Source organism: Carcharodon carcharias, chromosome 5 (genome assembly GCF_017639515.1).
Source record: "Carcharodon carcharias isolate sCarCar2 chromosome 5, sCarCar2.pri, whole genome shotgun sequence".
Taxonomy (NCBI): Eukaryota; Metazoa; Chordata; class Chondrichthyes; order Lamniformes; family Lamnidae; genus Carcharodon; species Carcharodon carcharias.
Window position 1 is genome coordinate 146,703,655 of NC_054471.1, and position 18,587 is coordinate 146,722,241.

General features: G+C 44.0%; 1 protein-coding gene across 7 annotated transcripts in view; it reads left to right on the forward strand.

Annotated features, from left to right (window-relative positions):
• Positions 1 to 18,587, forward strand: part of klhl32 (kelch-like family member 32) — a 263,410-nt gene that overhangs the window by 40,362 nt on the left and 204,461 nt on the right. The gene's annotated exons all lie outside the window — the stretch shown is intronic.

Consider the following 18,587-nt stretch of genomic DNA (forward strand, 5'->3'; position numbering starts at 1 on the left):
TTTCACTCCTGTTTTCTCTGTGATCTTCATAGAAACACACAAATTAAAGCAGGATTGGGCCATTCAGCCCCTTTTGAGCCTGATCCGGCATTTAATAAGCTCATGGCTGATCTAATTGTAGCTTCAACTTCGCAGTTCGCTTACCTCCCAATACCCTTCATTCCACCTCTTCTTGGTTTGTCACGTTCCCTCTCTTTTGTTCAGCTTAACTGTCTATTTCCTGTTTTCACATGGAAGGTGGTAAATTAGAGAAGGGAATACTTTGTAGTTACAGCAGTGTTGGGTCTGGAGGCGTGTTATTAAGCACGGAATGCAATAAGAGGGTGAAAGGTGGAAGGGAAGGGCTCCTTGGGATGGGAGGCAGTGTGTGGGAGGTGATATGTTAATAGTAATGGGCACAGGTTGGAGAAAATGATAGGGCCTGGAGATAGAAATTATGGGGGGCAGCGGGCATATGAGTGATATGGCCACTTGATAGTAGATCACCGTGTGTCATAGTCACAAATCATTATTTTGTGCTGTTGATTACTTCTGGCAGATGGGAATTGTATGCTGCAGGATGTATTTTCTGATCAGGTGTTGGTCACGGAGGAATGTAGTTAGGAGTGAGATATGATAAAATGGAGAAGGAAAAAAAGTACTTGGAGTATTTAGTGCAGCAGGCAAGAGCCCAAGATGAAAAGAGCAGGGCAGGTAGGCATTTGGGATGGGTTACAGTAGGAGGATTGAAAAGCTGCTGGCTGGCAAGGAATGGGCTGGCCTGGGTGGAGGGAGTATGAGCTTTGGGTTCCTACAGAGTTGCCCAACTCATTTGCAGTTTAAATATTGGAACTTCTTTTCCTCAAGATGTTAGAAATCCTTTAGCGCGTGGAGTGGTGATGTGCAAATATGGTTCAGTCATGATTTTGAAGCTATTTATCCTGCCCTTTTACACATCACCTAGATATGCTATTAAGCTATGAGTGATATCAATCTAGCAAATCTTATAGCAACGTGCAAACAGGAAGTGATTGGAGTGTTGGGTTTCCTTGCAGTACAGGCTGAGGAACTTGCAGAAGCAAAACTGAGGTGCTACAGGAGGATGTGATTAAATTATGACAAAGCCATAGAATAGTTGCAACCATTCAGCCTGTCATCTTTATGCTGGCCATCTGCAAGATTACCTAGTAGTTTACAGAGGCAGTTAGTTTACATTGTAATTATGAACATATGAACATAAGAATTTATAATGGAAAAAGTTGACAACAGCAAAAAAGATTGAGTGGTCAAGAAGACGTGAGATTTTTAAAAAATATAGATAAATGCATAGATTTGTTAACTTGACATAATTAATGTGAAATTATGCTTAATCATGTGAACAGGCCACTTGTGATATAAAAGTTGTGTATTGATATCAGCTGTTAACTGCTTTATTTTACATCTCGCAGTAGATGCTGGTTAATCAGGACACCTATGTGGAATGTGTATTATCTCAATTAACTAACTATCTCACTTCACAGCAATCCATTAGTTTACATATGTACTTCTGTTTGAGCCTGGGGTGAAAAAGCACCAAGGAAACTTTTTGGCTGCCTCTGACAACTGTGTGGTGGGTAAACTGGTTGGAATTGCAGGCAGGTGTTCAAGGAAAGCTGTGAGCTGGCTGTATTCCTACAAGCTACTTCCTGCCAGGCAAATCAAGTAGTTCCAAAATAGCAATTTATACACTGTGTCATAACTTGCCCCATGCATTTTCCTGCAACTTCAGTATCTAAACCCATGACCTAAACAAACCTGAGAAAGCCAGTCTGAAATGTTTTCTGATACCTACTGATCTGGCAAAACCAGTAAGGATGTCCAAATTCTGGTTTGTGAGCCTGTTGCAGCTCCTGGTCATAGAAACCTAGTTAACTTAGGCAATATATATATGGATAATAGCACTATTTGCATCCAGATTTGTTTATTTTATGAACTTGAAGGCTTCAAGAAGGCTGTTTTTAATACTGTTGCCTTATTACTGGATAAGTCCTAGATCAGAACATCAAGATATATCAGTATGATACAACTTGAGATGTATGAAAGTTAATGAACATATGAATTACAACTAGTCCATGCCCCCGCCTCTGCATCAGGCTCCAAGCTATGCATCTATGCAGGCAATGAAGACAAAAGATTTGGCCAATTTCTATCTATAGAAATGCATTGAAAGGAATTTTTTCCAAAAGCTCCTTCTGTTTAAATGCACTATACAGTGTAATGTATATTGGCCACAGAATTTCTTAGGAATAAAGTATAGTCGCACAGTTTGAACATTTTAAAAATTCATTCTTGGAATGTGAGTGTTGCTGGCAAGACCAGTGACTGTTGTTTACTCCTAGCTGTCTTGTGCATCAAGTATTTGAAGTGTAAGAGTTAAGACATCTCTATGTCTTTCAGTAAAACCAGATGTCAGCAGAATTCTCTAGGCAAATCTTGTACACCATAGGGCCGCTTTTGGCAAAACTCTCCAGAAAGATCTTGGGGATCACAAGGGATTAACTAGATAGGAAACGGAAGTACCAGGGACAGAGCAAGGCTAGAACGAGATAAAGAGGCCCTGCTTGGGTTAGTAAAAGATATGTATCTTGGACTGGAGACATCTGCTTATTATGCGATTATGTACTGACAAGATTGGAATTTGAATAACGCAATGTGTACATGACTAGTCATGTATAAACAAGATGGTTATTCCTGTAATTGGGAGTATTCTGTTTTAGTCAGTCTAAGGTGGACTCTCCCTGCGTTTCCTTGAATAAAACGATCGTTAACCTGTATCTGAGTCTCTTGTGGTTGATTCCTAGAGGGCACCACCACAGAAGCATGTTGCCATTTAGCATCTGTGCTAGTAGATGCTGTTGACACTAAAAGTGAATTAAAGACAATGTCATATTATCCGTAATCTTACCCATATACATTCGATATTAAAAATTAGTGCCCTTGAGTGTTTTAATTCAGGGATGTAATGTAATGTTGGATTCAAATAACAAATATGAACACCTCTAGCTTTGTTCCTGCACTTTGATTCTCTTCTGAGCTCCATGATTAAATTACTTCTGTGTTCTCATTACCAGATATCCATCATTTTCTATCTTTAAACTGTTCATGAGTTTACCGCTCAAATGCAATATTTATTTTTAAAAATCTACTGTGACATACAAGTATATTGGAAGATTACAAAACTGCTGGAAGAATGAATTTGCTGGAGGGTTTAATATTCTTATTACTGGATCAGGATTGCTGGGGTGAACATTTTAAAATGAGAGATAACTACTATATATTTTTGTTGACTTGGAAAGTTTTACTTGCACTGAAGGCCTATGTTGTATGCTTCCACATATAAATCTTTTGGAGTTACGGATTTGTTTGCATTTACGAAGAATTATGAGAATTGGGTTGAGAGAACAGGAAGTGAGTCTCAGGGACAAGTTGAGCTTGGCGAGGGTATGCGGAAAAAAGATAGAGAAATAAAGATAGGTGTGAGTTCAGGGATGGGCCATGGCCGATCCTTGGGGAAGCTTGGCTTAGTGGGAAAGGGGAAGGGTGGATTGTGGCAAAGGCAGCTGAACAGATGGCCTCAATCTTAATGACTGAGCTCCATGACCACCTTGTATTTGTTGCTGGAGGTGAAAGTGTGGAAGAGGCAGGGTAGTTAACTTGGGGATAAAAACAAAAAATTGCGGATGCTGGAAATCCAAAACAAAAACAGAAATACCTGGAAAAACTCAGCAGGTCTGGCAGCATCAGCGGAGAAAAACAAAGTTGACGTTTCGAGTCCCCATGACCCTTCAATAGAACTGAGTAAAAATAGGAGAGGGGTGAAATATAAGATGGTTTAAGGTGGGGAGGGGGGTTGGGGGGCGAGAAGTGGGAGGGCGCTGATTGTAGGGACAAGCAAGCAGTGATAGGACCAGATAATCAAAAGATGTCACAGCCAAAAGAACAAAGAGGTGTTGAAGGTGGTGATATTATCTAAAAGAAAGTGCTAATTAAGAATGGATGGCAGGACACACAAGGTACAGCTCTAGTGGGGGTGGGGTGAAATAAGACTAACAGGGCATAAAAGTTATAGATTTTAAAATAATGGAAATAGGTGGGAAAAGAAAAATCTATATAAATTATTGGAAGAAACAAAAGAGAGGGGGAAGAAACGGAAAGGGGGTGGGGAAGGAGGAGGGAGTTCAAGACCTAAAGTTGTTGAATTCAGTATTCAGTCCGGAAAGCTGTAAAGTGCCTATTCGGAAGATGAGGTGCTATTCCTCCAGTTTGCGTTGTGTTTCACTGGAAAAATGCAGCAAGCCAAGGACAGACATGTGGGCAAGAGAGCAGGGTGGAGTTTTAAAATGGCAAGCGACAGGGAGGTTTGGGTCATTCTTGCAGACAGACCGCAGGTGTTCTGCAAAGCGGTCGCCCAGTTTGCGTTTGGTGTCTCCAATGTAGAGGAGACTGCATTGGGAGCAACGAATGCAGTAGAATAAGTTGGGGGAAATGCAAGTGAAATGCTGCTTCACTTGAGAGGAGTATTTGGGCCCTTGGACGGTCAGGAGAGAGGAAGTGAAGGGGCAGGTGTTGCATCTTTTGCGTATGCATGGGGAGGTGCCATAGGTGGGGGTTGAGGAGTGGGGGTGATGGAGGGGGAGTGGACCAGGGTGTCCCAGAGGGAACGATCCCTACGGAATGCCGCCGGGGGGGTGAAGGGAAGATGTGTTTGGAGGTGGCATCATGCTGGAATTGGCGGAAATGGTGGAGGATGATCCTTTGAATGCGGAGGCTGGTGGGGTGATAAGTGAGGACAAGGGGGACCCTATCATGTTTCTGGGAGGGAGGAGAAGGCATGATGGTGGATGCGCGGAAGATGGGCTGGACACGGTTGAGGGCCCTGTCAACGACTGTGGGTGGAAAACCTCGGTTAAGGAAGGAGGAGGACATGTCAGAGGAACTGTTTTTGAGAACAGATGCGACGGAGGCAAAAGAACTGAGAGAATGGGATGGAGTCCTTACAGGAAGCGGGGTGTGAGGAGCTGTAGTCGAGGTAGCTGTGGGAGTCGGTAGGCTTGTAATGGATATTGGTGGACAGTCTATCACCAGAAATTGAGACAGAGAGGTCAAAGAAGGGAAGGGAAGTGTCAGAGATGGACTACGTGAAACTGATGGAGGGGTGGAGGTTGGAAGCAAAATTAATAAATTTTACCAGGTCCTGACGAGAGCATGAAGCAGCACCGAATTAATCTTCGATGCACCGGAGAAAGAGTTGTGGGAGGGGCCGGAGTAGGACTGGAACAAGGAATGTTCCACATACCCCATAAAGAGACAGGCATAGCTGGGGCCCATGCGGGTACCCATAGCCACACCTTTTATTTGGAGGAAGTGAGATGTGTTAAAGGAGAAATTGTTCAGTGTGAGAACAAGTTCAGCCAGACGGAGGAGAGTAGTGGTGGATGGGGATTGTTTGGGCCTCTGTTCGAGGAAGAAGCTAAGGGCCCTCAGACCATCCTGGTGGGGGATGGAGGTGTAGAGGGATTGGATGTCCATGGTGAAGAGGAAGCGGTTGAGGCCAGGGAACTGGAAATTGTTGATGTGACATAAGGTGTCAGAGGAATCACAGATGTAGGTGGGAAGGGACTGGACAAGGGGAGAGTGAAGGGAATCAAGATAACGAGAAATGAGTTCCGTGGGGCAGGAACAGGCTGACACGATCGGTCTGCCGGGACAGTCCTGTTTGTGGATTTTGGGTAGGAGATGGAAGTGGACCATCCGAGGTTCAGCGACTATCAGGTTGGAAGCTGTGGGAGGAAGATCTCCAGAGGAGATGAGATCATTGACAATCCTGAAAACAATGGCTTGATGTTCAGTGGTGGGCTCATGGTCCAGGGAGAGGTAGGAGAATGTGTCTGCGAGTTGACGCTCAGCCTCCGCGAGGTAGTGCGCTAGACGATAACAGCACCACCCTTGTCAGCGGGTTTGATGACAATGTCAGGGTTGGACCTGAGAGAATGGAGTGCAGTAAGTTCAGAGAGAGACGGATTAGAATGGGTGAGAGGAGCAGAGAACTTGAGACGACTAATGTCACGCTGACAGTTCTCAACGATAAGATCAAGAGAAGGTAAGAATCCAGAGGGGTTGGGGGGGGGGTGGTCCAGGTGGAGGGAGAATATTAGAGCTGGGCAAAAGGATCCGTTGAACGGGGAGCAGTCTCCTGCCCAAAGAAGTGAGTATGGAGACGAAGGCGGCGGGAGAAGAGTTTAACATCGTGCCGAGTGCAAAATTCATTGAGATGAGGGCGTAATGGTATGAAACTAAGTCCTTTGCTGCGCACTGAACGTTCAGCGTCGGAGAGGGGAAGGTCAGGGGGTATAGTGAATACACGGCCGGGGCTGGGATTGGAAGATGGGGTGGGGACGGAGGGACAGGCAGAGGTGGAGGGTCCTAGTCGGGTGTTGGTGTTGATGAATTGTTAGAGCTTGCGTTCCTTAGCACTTGAGAGAAAGAGAAAAAGTTTCTTGTTGAGGCATCGGATGAGACGAAGAATAAAATGAAACTGGGGGCACGTGCAGCTTTGAAAGAGGGTGCGGCACTGCTGCTGGAGGGAGAGGTCGAGTGTGTTCATATGGTGGCGCATGGCACTGAGTGTGGATCTCAGAATGTGACGGGAACAGCAGTCCGAGAAATGTTTTATGTCCCGGAGATACCTGTAATCCTGGGTGAGTTCAAAACATGAGGGGTGAAATTTCAGTTGAAATCCACTTGGGGTAAGTCGGAGATGGAGACAGTCACTGAGAAAGGAAATATGGCTGTGAAAGCAAGTTTTAGTAACCACCTTGTCAAACACCAGGAGAGAAATGGAAAGCAATGAAAGTGAACAAGGCAAAAGAGAGATACGGAAATCCTGTCGGAGAGAAGAGCAGTACTTCTTCAGGGTAGGCATTTCTTGAAGAGAAGTGGCAGTCAATTAAACACAGAGATAAAAACAAAAAACTGTGGATGCTGGAAATCCAAAACAAAAACAGAATTACCAGGAAAAACTCAGCAGGTCTGGCAGCATCAGTGGAGAAGTACAAAGTTGACATTTCGAGTCCTCATGACCCTTCAATAGAACTGAGTAAAAATAGGAGAGGGGTGAAATATAAGCTGGTTTAAGGTTTTGCCGTGGGGGTGGGGGGGTGCGGAGAGAAGTTGGAGGGGGTGGTTGTAGGGACAAGCAAGCATTGATATGAGCAGATAATCAAAAGATGTCACAGCCAAAAGAACAAAGAGGTGTTGAAGGTGGAAGGAAGGTCATTGATGAAGTAGCTTGAAATGGTTGGGCTGAGGACACTACCCAGAGGAACCCTTGCAATGATGACCTGGGACTGAGATGATTGACTTCCAATAACCTCAAGCATCTTCCTTTGTACGTGGTATGTCTCAAACCAGCAGAGAGTTTTCACCCTGAGTCCCATTGATTTCAGTTTTGCTAGGGTTCCTTGATGCCACATTCTATCAAATGCTGCCTTGATGTCAAGGGAAGTCACTCTCACTTCACCACATGAGTTCAATTCTTTTGCCCATGTTTGGTCCAAGGCTATAATGAGCTTGGGAGCTGAGTAGCCATGACAGAACCCAAACTGAGTGTCAGTGAGCAGGTTATTGCTGAGCAAGTGCTGCTTGATAGCACTGTTAACGACACTTTCCATCACTTTGTTGATGATCAAGAGTCGACAGATGGGGCAGTAATTGGCCAGGATTAGATTTGTCCTACTTTTTGTGGCCAGGACGTTATTGGGCAATTTTGGGAACATAGGAGCAGGAGTAGGCCATTCAGCCCATTGAACTTGCTCTGCCATTCAGTTAGATCATGGCTGATCATCTACTTCAATGCCACTTTCCCACGCTATCCCCATATCCCTTGATATCATTTGTATCCAGAAATCTATCGAACATCCTCAATGATTGAGCTTCTCTAGCCCTCTGGAGTAGAGAATTCCAAAGATTCACCACCTTCTGAGTGAAGAAATTCCTCCTCATCACTGTTTTAAATTGTCTACCCCTTATTCTGAGGTTATGTCCCCTGGTTCTAGACTCAACAGCCATGGGAAACATCCTATCTACATCAACCCGTCACACTCTCTTTAAGAATTTTTAAAATTTCAATGCGATCACCTGTCATTCTTCAGCGTATAGGTCCAGTTTCCTCAATCTCCCCTAAAATAATCCCACCATCCCAGGGATTAACCTGTTGAACCACCGTTACAGTCCCTTGATGGCAGGTATACTCTTCCTTAGATAAGGAGACCAAAACTGCACACAATACTCCAGGTGAGTCTCATCAAGGCTCTATGATTACAGCAAGACATCTTTACTTTTGTACTCAAACCTATTTGTGACAAAGACCAATTTACCATTTGCCTTCCTTATTAATTGTTGCACCTGCATGCTAGCTTTTAGCAATTCATGAACCAGGACACCCAGGCCCCTTTGGGCACCAAAAGTTCCCAACCATTTAAGAACTACTGTCTTTGTTTTTTTCTACCAAAGTGGATAATTTCATTCTTATTCACATTATATTCCATCTGCCATGTTCTTGCCCAATCACTTAGCCTGTCCAAGTCTGCTTTAAGCCTCCTTGTATTCTCTTCACAACTTATGTTCCCACCTAGTTTTGTGTCATCAGCAAATTTAGAAATATTACAATTGATCCTCACATCCAAATCATTTATATAGATTGAACAGCTGCGGCCCATGAATTGATCCTTGCTAATAACAGCCTGCATCCTGAGAATGACCCATTTATTCCTACTCTTCAGATTTCTGGCTGTTAACCAATCCTCAATCCATACTAGTATATCACCCCTAGTCCCATTCACTCTAATTTTGTTTACTAACCTTGGGACCTTATCAAAAGCCTTCTGAAAATCCAAATACTCTACATCCACTGGTTCTCCTTTATCTATGCTACAAGTTACATCCTCAAAAAACTCCAGCAGGTTTGTCAAACATGATTTCCCTCTCATAAATCCATGTTGACTGCCCAATTTTACCATTACTTTCCAAGTGTCCAGTTATCACTTCCTTTATAAAAGATTCTTACATTTTCCTACTACTGACATCAAACTAACAGGTCTGTAGTTCTCCATTCTCCCTCTACATCCCTTCTTAAATAGTGGGGTTACATTTACTACTTTCCAGTCTTCAGCAATCTTTCCAGAAACCATTGAGTTTTGAAACCAATGCATTCACTATCTCTATAGCTACCTCCCAAAATGCTGGGCTGATACCAGATTTCGCTTGGTTCGGGGCGCAGCTAGTTCTGGAGCACAAGTCTTCAATACTTTTGCTGGAATATTGTCAGGGGCCATAGCCTTTGCATATCTAATGCCTTTAGCCATTCTTGATCTCGTGGAGTGAATTGAATTGGCTGAAGATTGCCATCTATGGTAGAGACCTCAGGAGGAGGCTGAGATGGATCATCCACTTGGCACTTCTGGCTGAAGCTGGCTGCAAATGCCTCAGCCTTGTCTTTTGCACTGATGTTCTGGGCTCCCCATCGTTGAGGATGGGGATATTTGTGGAGCTGCCTCCTCTAGTTAGTGTTTAATTGTCCACCACCATTCCTGACTGGATGTGACAGGAGTACAGAGCTTAGATCTGATCCATTAGTTGTGGGATTGCTTAGCTTTGTCCAGCGCATGCTGCTCCACTGTTTGGCATGCAATGAGTCCTGTGTTTTAGATTCACCAGCTTGACACCTCATTTTAGGTGTGCCTGGTGCTGCTGCTCACATGCCCTCCTGCACACTTCATTGAACCAGGGTTGATTGCCTGGCTTGGTGGTAATGGTAGAGTGGGGGATATGCTGGGCCATGAGGTTACAGATTGTAGTGGAGTACAATTCTGCTGCTGCTGATGGCTCACGACACCTCATGGATCTCTAGTTCTGAGTTGCTAGATGTGTTTGAAATCTATCCCATTTAGCATGGTGGTCATGCCGTGCAACACGATGGAGATTGTCGTCAAAATGGAGACAGGACTTCATCTCGCAAAAGCTGCGCCGTGGCCACTCCTACTGATACTGTTATGGACAAGATGCATCTGCAACAGGTAGATAGGATAGGATGAGAGTAAGTAAGTTTTTCCCTCTCGCTGGTTCCCTCACCACCTGCCGTAGACCCAGTCTAGCATCTGTGTCCGTAGGACTCGGCCAGTTCGGTGAGTAGTGGTGTTGCCGAGCCATCTTGGTGATGGACATTGAATTTCCCCACCCAGACTACATCCTGCACACTTAGCACCCTCAGTGCTTCTTCCAAGTGGTGTTCAACATGGAGGAGTACTGATTCATCAGCTGAGGTGGAGAGTAGGTGGTAACCAGCAGGAAGTTTCCTTGCCCATGCTTGACCTGATGCCATGAGACTTCATAGAGTCGATGTTGAGAACTCCCAGGGCAACTTCCTCCTGGCTATATACCACTGTGCCGCCACCTCTGGTGAGTCTGTCCTGTTGGCGGGACAGGACCTACCCAGGGATGGTGATGGTGTAAGGTATGATTCCGTGAGGATGACTATGTCAGGCTGTTGCTTGACTAATCTGTGTGACAGCTCTCCCAATTTTGGCACAAGCCCCCAGATGTCAGGGTTGACAGGGTCGGATGTTCCATTGTCACTTCTGGTACTAGGTTGACGCTGGGTGGTCTGTCTAGTTTCATTCCTTTCAGACTTCGTAGTGGTTTGAAACAACTGAATGGCTTGCTCAGCCATTTCAGAGGGAATTTTAGAGTCAACTACATTGCTGTAAGGACGGCAGATTTCCTTCCCTAAAGGGCATGAACCGGATGGATTTTTACAGCAATCGACAATGGTTTCGTTGTCATCATTGGACGAGCTTTTAATTCCAGATTTATTAATTGAATTTAAATTCCATCAGCTGCCTTGGTGGGATTTGAACCCATGCCCCAGAGCATTAGCCGGGGCCTCCGGATTACTAGTCTGGTGACATTATCAGTATGCCACCCTGTGTGTGTGTCTGTGTGTGTCTGTCTGTTTCATGCACAGTTTTGGTCTCCATATTTAAAGAGGGATGTATTAGTACTGGAGGCAGTACAATGAAGGTTCTCTGGATTGGCTCCTGGGATGAGAACACAGTGGCACAGCCTCTGGATAAGGGGTCCGTTAGGACTGAGATGAAGAGAAAATTCTTCATTCAGGATTGTGAATCTTTTGAATTGTGGATGTTCCATCATTGAAGGTATTTAAGGCTGAGATAGACTGATTTTTGCCTTTCTCAGGGACTTGAGGGAAATGAGGATCGACTGGGAAACTGAAGTGAAGGCAGAAGATCATCAATGATGATATTGAATGTCAGAGCAAGCCCTCGGGGCCTATGGTCTTCTCCTGCTCCTATTATGTTCTTATGATTGGTTTTGACAGAAGAGAGCAGAGTCCAGTGGGACTTGATGGGCCTAGCTTGAACGAGTGATGATTGTCTAAACTAGTTGTGTGCCATATATAACAAAATATAATAAAAAACAACAAAATCTAGAAATTAGCAGCTCAGACAGCATCTGTGGAGAGAGTAATAATTAATGTTTGGGTCATTGACCCTGAATTAATGATTTCAGATCATTACCTCTGTCCTATGTTTATCAGATGACAGCTGTTGATTCTGCTTTTCCCATTTACACCCCTCTGAACCCATATTTTGTTTCTTTATTTGTCTCCTTGCCATTTCCTTTTGTCCAAGCCATCATTCCTTGTGTCATTTCATCTCTTCTGTCTTCCACCTTGTCACAAACCTTCCCTTTTATTTCTTCCTCTCTCTCACTCTTTTCCTGCATCTGTACTTGCTTGAAACCTGTTAAATCTCCAGTTCTGTTGAAAAGTCAGTAAGCTGAAATGTTGGGCTGAATTTTGAGGGGTGTTGGGACCCCGACGCCAGGGTGAAAAGCAGGTCCCAAGCTCCCACTCTCATATTCGGCAATTGAGGGCGGTGAGTGGGCTCTTCATGCAGCCAGCTCGTTCAAACGGCCAGCAGCCCTGAAACCTCAGCAGTGCCACGAGGAGAGGTGGCTGCTGTTGAAGAATGCAAGAGCTCAGGAGCTGTACGGGGCAAGCTTTAAAAAAAATAAAATGTAATTCCCGGAGGGCAAACACCTCCCGGGGAAGTCGTTGGAGCCATGGGTGCTTCCTTCCCTGTCCCTTCTTTGGTTCGTGAGGCTTTCCCTCATAGGCTACTGCTGGCAGGCCACTTCCATTTAACTGGAGGCCTCCCCATGTGGCAGGAGGTCACCCTCCATCAGCAAAATACCAACAGCAAAGCAAAATGCTGCTAATTTGGCCTTTAATTATATAAATCGGCTGCCTGTCTCCTTGGGGTAGGATGGGGGAATGGGGGTGGTGGACAGCCTCTCCGCCTCTGGTCCCACCATCGGTAAAATGCCCCCGCAGAGTCAGGGAGCTGATCCGACCCAGTTCCCTGCAATTCTACTGACCTCACCCCACTTCCCACCCTGACTCCCTGGGGGTAGTAAAATCCTGGCCATTAACTCTGATTTTCTCTCTACTGATGCTGCTTGACCTGCTGAATATTTGCAGAATTTTCAGTTTTTATTTTCAGGTTTCCAGTATCTGTGTTACCATATGTGTTCAGGTTTGCACTTCTTGGATATGAAGGAGAAAATATGCAGTCCTTACTAAGAGGAATGACTATGATGGGAGAGTAAGGGTTTTACTGGGAAGAAAGACATCAAAGGTGGAGGAGAGTGAGTGAGTAGACCAGCAGCTGCAAAAGTCTTGTGACAACGGATGGTCAATGGCTAGAAAGTTAGGAATAGAAAGTGCCAGTGACAATGGGCGGAATTCTCCAGTTGCGCCCACTGCTGGGATCTTCCAGTTCCGCCGAAAATCAATGGACTTTTGGCTGGGCCGCTGCCTCCCTGTGGCGGGTCCCACCACAACAGGACCGGAAAGTCCCGCTAATGACTTGGAGAGGTTTATCCAGGAATGAGTGCAGAAGGAAGTGTGTTGGAAGGGGGTAGGGGGTGCAACTGGTAAGGAATACAAATACTGAACAGCGATGACCTTGCCTGAGACAAGTGGAATAGCCATGCCAGTTGAGTATGGGGGGGGTAGGGGGGAAGCTTGAATATGGATGGAGAGTTTATGTGAAGTGAGTGTTTAAAGGAAGGTATTATAGCGTAGTGAACTCCGAGGGAGAAGGCAAGATGAGTTGAGATGGAGGTTGAAATCACAGGTTGAGTTGCACAGTGTGGAGACTGAGGGAGGAAAGGAGTGTGAAACTAATGGATAGGTTTTGGTTTGGTGCCAAAAATTTGATAAAATTCAGAATTTCCAGTTTTTTTAAAAAATCAACCGTATGAACCAACATTCACAATGTTTAATTAGATTCTCTATAGTAGTTAAAGTCTGCTACAGATCCATAGCAACACAATTTAAACACTTAAGTCTGTTGTCTTGCATTGTTAATCCCGAGCTAATTTAAAAACAGACAGATGGCATGCGCTTGGATACATCACCTTTATCATGTAAGAAGTTAACAAAAACACCAGTTCTGCTTTTGTTCCAAGCTCAATAAATGATTGATGATAGTAGAAGAGAAGTAGAAATGAGGGGGAGGGAGGAGCTAACAGAGAACTGTATTACACCCGGTAACCAGGTAAATTTGGGGAAACCTGGAATAAAGGGCAGAAGAGGCCTGGCAGGACTAGGAAACTGGGTGGCAACTAGAAACACTGGCAGGACTTTTAGTTGAGGTCGGGATTGGAGGTGGGCAGACCTGCAATTTGGCTCTTCTAGCACTGGTGCTAGTTCCTTGCCACAATTCTGACCCCGAACTATTTTTGAAGAGGCTGGGTTCGGGTCAGATCGGACGTCTGCTGTGGTAGCCAATTATCTGCAAATTAGTGTCAATAGGGAGCTTATTAAGGTCCATTTCTGAGGCAACAGGGCTTTCCAGTGGGTAATCATGTGGGCATGCAGCCTACGTGATAGGCAGCAAACAGGCAGGGTCTTCTCATTTTTCACGTAAAAGACCCCTGCACTGGTCACATTATGGCTACTGCTGTCCCTTGGAGGGGTTGTTCCTCCAGGATCATGTCCAGGCAGCTAAAAATCAAATAAACTTATTGACTTCTCTCTCTCTCCATCTTCAGAATGACAGCTCCCACCCCAAATGGTGAGGCTGCTAATCTTATACCTAAGAACATAAGAACTAGGAGCAGGAGTAGGCAATTCAGCCCCTCGAGCCTGCCCCGCCATTCAATGCAATCATGGCTGATCTCAGTTCGGCCTCAACTCCAATTCCCCGCCCTCTCCTCATAACCTTTCAACCCGTTACTAATTAAAAATCTGTCCATCTCCTCCTTAAATTTATTCAGCGTCCCGGCATCCACTGCACTCTGAGGTAGTGAATTCCACAGATTCACGACCCTTTGAGAAAAGCAATTCCTCCTCATCTCTGATTTAAATCTACCGCTCCTTAGCCTAAAACTATGGCCTCTCATTCTAGAATGCCGCAGAAGGGGAAATATCTGCTCCACGTCTACTTTGTCTATCCCCTTTAGCATCTTATATACCTCAATTAGATGTCCTCTCATCCTTCTAAACTCTAGCAAGTATAGACCTAAACTGCTTAATCTCTCCTCATAAGACAAGCCCCACATCTCTGAATCAATCTAGTGAACCTCTTCTGAACTGCCTCCAATGCAACTACATCCTTCCTCAAGTAAGGGGACCAAAACTGTGCACAGAACTCCAGGTGTGGTCTCACCAATGCCTTGTACAGTTGCAACAACACTTCCCTATTTTTATACTCTATTCCTTTAGCAATAAATGCCAAAATTCCATTTGTCTTCCTTATTATCTGCTGTACCTGTATACCAGCTTTCAACGATTCATGCACGAGGACACCCAGACCCCCCTGCACTGAAGCATTCTGAAGTTTCTCTCCATTTAAATAATGTTGCCTTTTTATTCTTCCAACCAAAATGGATAACTTCACACTTATCCACATTAAACTCCTGCCAAACTTTGGCCCATTCACCTAACCTGTCCATTTCCATTTGTAAATTTCTTATTTCTTCATTGCAACTTACTTTCGCACCTATTTTGGTGTCATCTGCAAATTTAGCTATAGTACCTTCTATCCCTGAATCCAAGTCATTAATATAGATTGTAAATAGTTGGGGCCCAAGGACTGAACCCTGTGGCACCCCACTAGTTACGGCTTGCCATCCAGAAAAAGACCCATTTATCCCGAGACTCTGCTTTCTGTTGGTTAACTGCGGCACCTTATCAAAGGCCTCCTGAAAGTCCAGATATACTACATCCACAGGATCCCCATTATCCACTTTGCTTGTCACATCTTCAAAGAACTATTAGTCAAACACGATTTACTCTTCATAAAACCATGCTGACTCTGATGGATTGCATTTTGACTTTCCAAATGCCCCATTACTATTTCCTTAATAATGGATTCCAACAATTTCCCAATGACAGACGTTAAACTAACCGGTCTATAGTTTCCTACTTTCTGCCTCCCCCCACTTTTTGAATAAGGGCGTTATAATAGCATTTTTTCAATCCACTGGAACCTTTCCAGATTCTAGGGAATTTTGGAATATTATTACCAATGCATCCACTATCTCCACTGCCACTTCCTTTAAGGCCCTGGGATGTAGGCCATCAGGTCCTGGGGACTTGTCACCCTTTAATCCCAATAGTTTGCTCAGTACTTTTTCTCTAATGATGGTGATTGTTCTAAGTTCCTCCTTCTCTATACCCTCTGCACTACCTGCCACTATTAGGATGGTACTAGTGTCCTCCACCATGAAAACTGAGACAAAATATTGATTAAGTGTCTCTGCCATTTCTGCATTCCCCACTATTAGCTGCTCCTCCGATCATAGTTTCAGTCTCTCAAGGAACAGTAAGTGAGGGAGGGAGGTTGAATGCTGAGCAGGAGGAGCTGGAGCAGAAGCATAAGAGACAGAATCTGTGATTGGTGCAGCAACTCCTCACAGATTCTTGTTTCCAAGGCTCACCTGTTACTACTCCTCCACTTATATGAACATGATTTTTCAGCTTTTGGTGCCTGCGCCTTCAATTCATCACTGAGCCGCAGGAGGAGCCATGTTTACACTGCATTTCTTTACTTAAACCAAATGTGTCTCTGCTCCTGCTGCACCTTCATTCATTCGATTCCATACAGAGGAGCCAAATACCCATGGAATTTCGGAACTGGTGTCAAATTCAAGAAAGGTCACCCTCATCTTTATGTCTTTAAGTGCTACCAGAGGCTCTTCCTGGGCGGATTTGCCTGTTGCCTTTGTTTACTTTGTATAAATGTCCTGCTCAGCATTCACCCATAATACAATCAGGCAGAGTCAACATGGTTTTGTGAAAGAGAAATCGTGTTTGACAAATTTATTACAATTTTTTGAGGACCAGGAAGTGTAGTGTATTTGATTGTCCAAAAAGCATTTGATAAGGTGCCAAATAAAAGGTTACTGCACAAGATAACATCTGATGGAATAAAAACAGCAATTGCTGGAAATACTCAGCTCTGGCAGCATCTGTAGAGAAACAGTTTACGTTTTGAGATGAATATGGCTGTAAAAGAGCTCATCATGTTAGGGGTGATTTATCATCATAGATGGAGATTTTGCTAGTGAACAGGTATCAGGGACTCAGGATAAATGGCTCATTTTCAGATTGGCAAACTGTGACTGGTGGAGTGCCACAGGCTAGTGCTGGGGTCTCAACTATTTACAATTTATATTAATGTCACTGGGTCAAAATCCTGGAACTCCCTAACAGCACTGTGGGTGCACCTACACCACATGGACTGCAGCGGTTCAAGAAGGCAGCTCACCACCACCTCCTTAATGGCAACTAGGGATGTGCAATAAATGCTGGCCCAGCTAGCAAAGCCCACATCCTGTGAATGAACTTTTAAAAATGACTTGGATGAAAGAATTGACTGTGGCCAAGTTTGCTGATGATAGAAAGATAAGTAGTTGTGAGGCGAATACAAAGAGTCTGCAAAGGGATATAGGTGGCAGGAAGAATAGTACAGCAGAATATTATTTCAATGGAGAGTGACTGCAGAATGCTGTGGTATAGAGAAACCTGGGTATCCTTGTACATGAATCACAAAAGTTAACATGCAGGTGCAGCAAATAATTAGGAATGCAAATGGAATGTTAGCCTTTATTACAAGGGAGATGGAGTATAAAATGAAGGAAGTGTTGCTATAACTGTACAGGGCATTGATGAGACCACACCTGGACTACTGTGTGCAGTTTTGCTCTCCTTACTTAAGGAGGGATATATTTGTATTGGAAGCAGGTATGCGCTCCAGCATGACCTATTTAAGGGTTTTAATATTCACCACTTGATCACAGCTGAGGAGTGAGACCATTGATTCTAAACGTTGGGAGCTGAACCTGATAGTCTTCATGGCCTCAAGTCCTTCCAATGAGTTGCCACCCAATATGAAGGTGTTCCAGAATTTCTGCTGGTCTACATTGAGGAAGCCCACCATCTGATATCTGGGTCAGCATTGATGCCCCCTATGATATCCCAAGGCACTGCTCTCTGGAAAACTGACAGAAAACAGCTAGCCTAATAAACAAGGAGAACCCTGGCTGCCTTGTGGTCACTGATGCATTGGACAACTCTTCCAACGCTGCTTACTTTAAAAGGCTGTTTGTCTTGTGGGATCAGAAAGTGGCGTATCAAGGAGGGAGGGGACCAGAGGGATACAAGATTTCTGAACTCAGACTGGTTTGAGCAGTGTAAAAAATCAGATCCACAATTCCAGCACTGTCCTGATTGAAGTGTGCATAATCTAAATGCACTGAACTTGCAGAAAGGTTAATATATTTTGAACACTACACTTCCTTTGTTCTGTTTATCGCAATCTTTATTACTGAATGAACTTGTGAAACATATAGTAACTTTGTAATTTTCAGCTCGTGACTTTATTCTCTTATTGTATATTTGTAAATGCACTTTGAAATGATAAATATTTTGCACTTTTTTTTTACGTTTTATCTGGCTTGAAAAGTGAGTAAAAGCAAAGTTCGAATTCGCGGAAATTCTTGACACTTCTTCGTGAAAACCGGTTTTTAACTGGCTTTTGTGCCAGGAAACCATGTCTAATGTGACAAGTGATAAATGGGACACAGTGAACTTTGTGCGTGAGACCAACACTGTATGAGTGTGATGAAAACAAATGTTTCAAAAATGCAAACTTTGCAGATAGACCGTGTTTTCACTTTTTTAAAAGATCAAATACTTTTATCACGTTTTGTAATTAGATTCAAAAAAACTTTGCAATTTGTTTCATTGCTTGTGCCAGCTTTAACTGCATAACTTGGATTTGCTTATAGTTTTGGGTGTGGACGAGCAGGAGGGGACAAATCTTACAAAGTAAAAATCTCAATTTATTTCTTCAGAATTCATGTTCCTAAAGCAGGGCTTCTGCACTCATTGCTCTCATCCCCGTGGAATCTTCTATTATCCCTTAATATCCGGAAAGTCTCACATAACCTGACATTATGAACATACAAAATTGACTGGC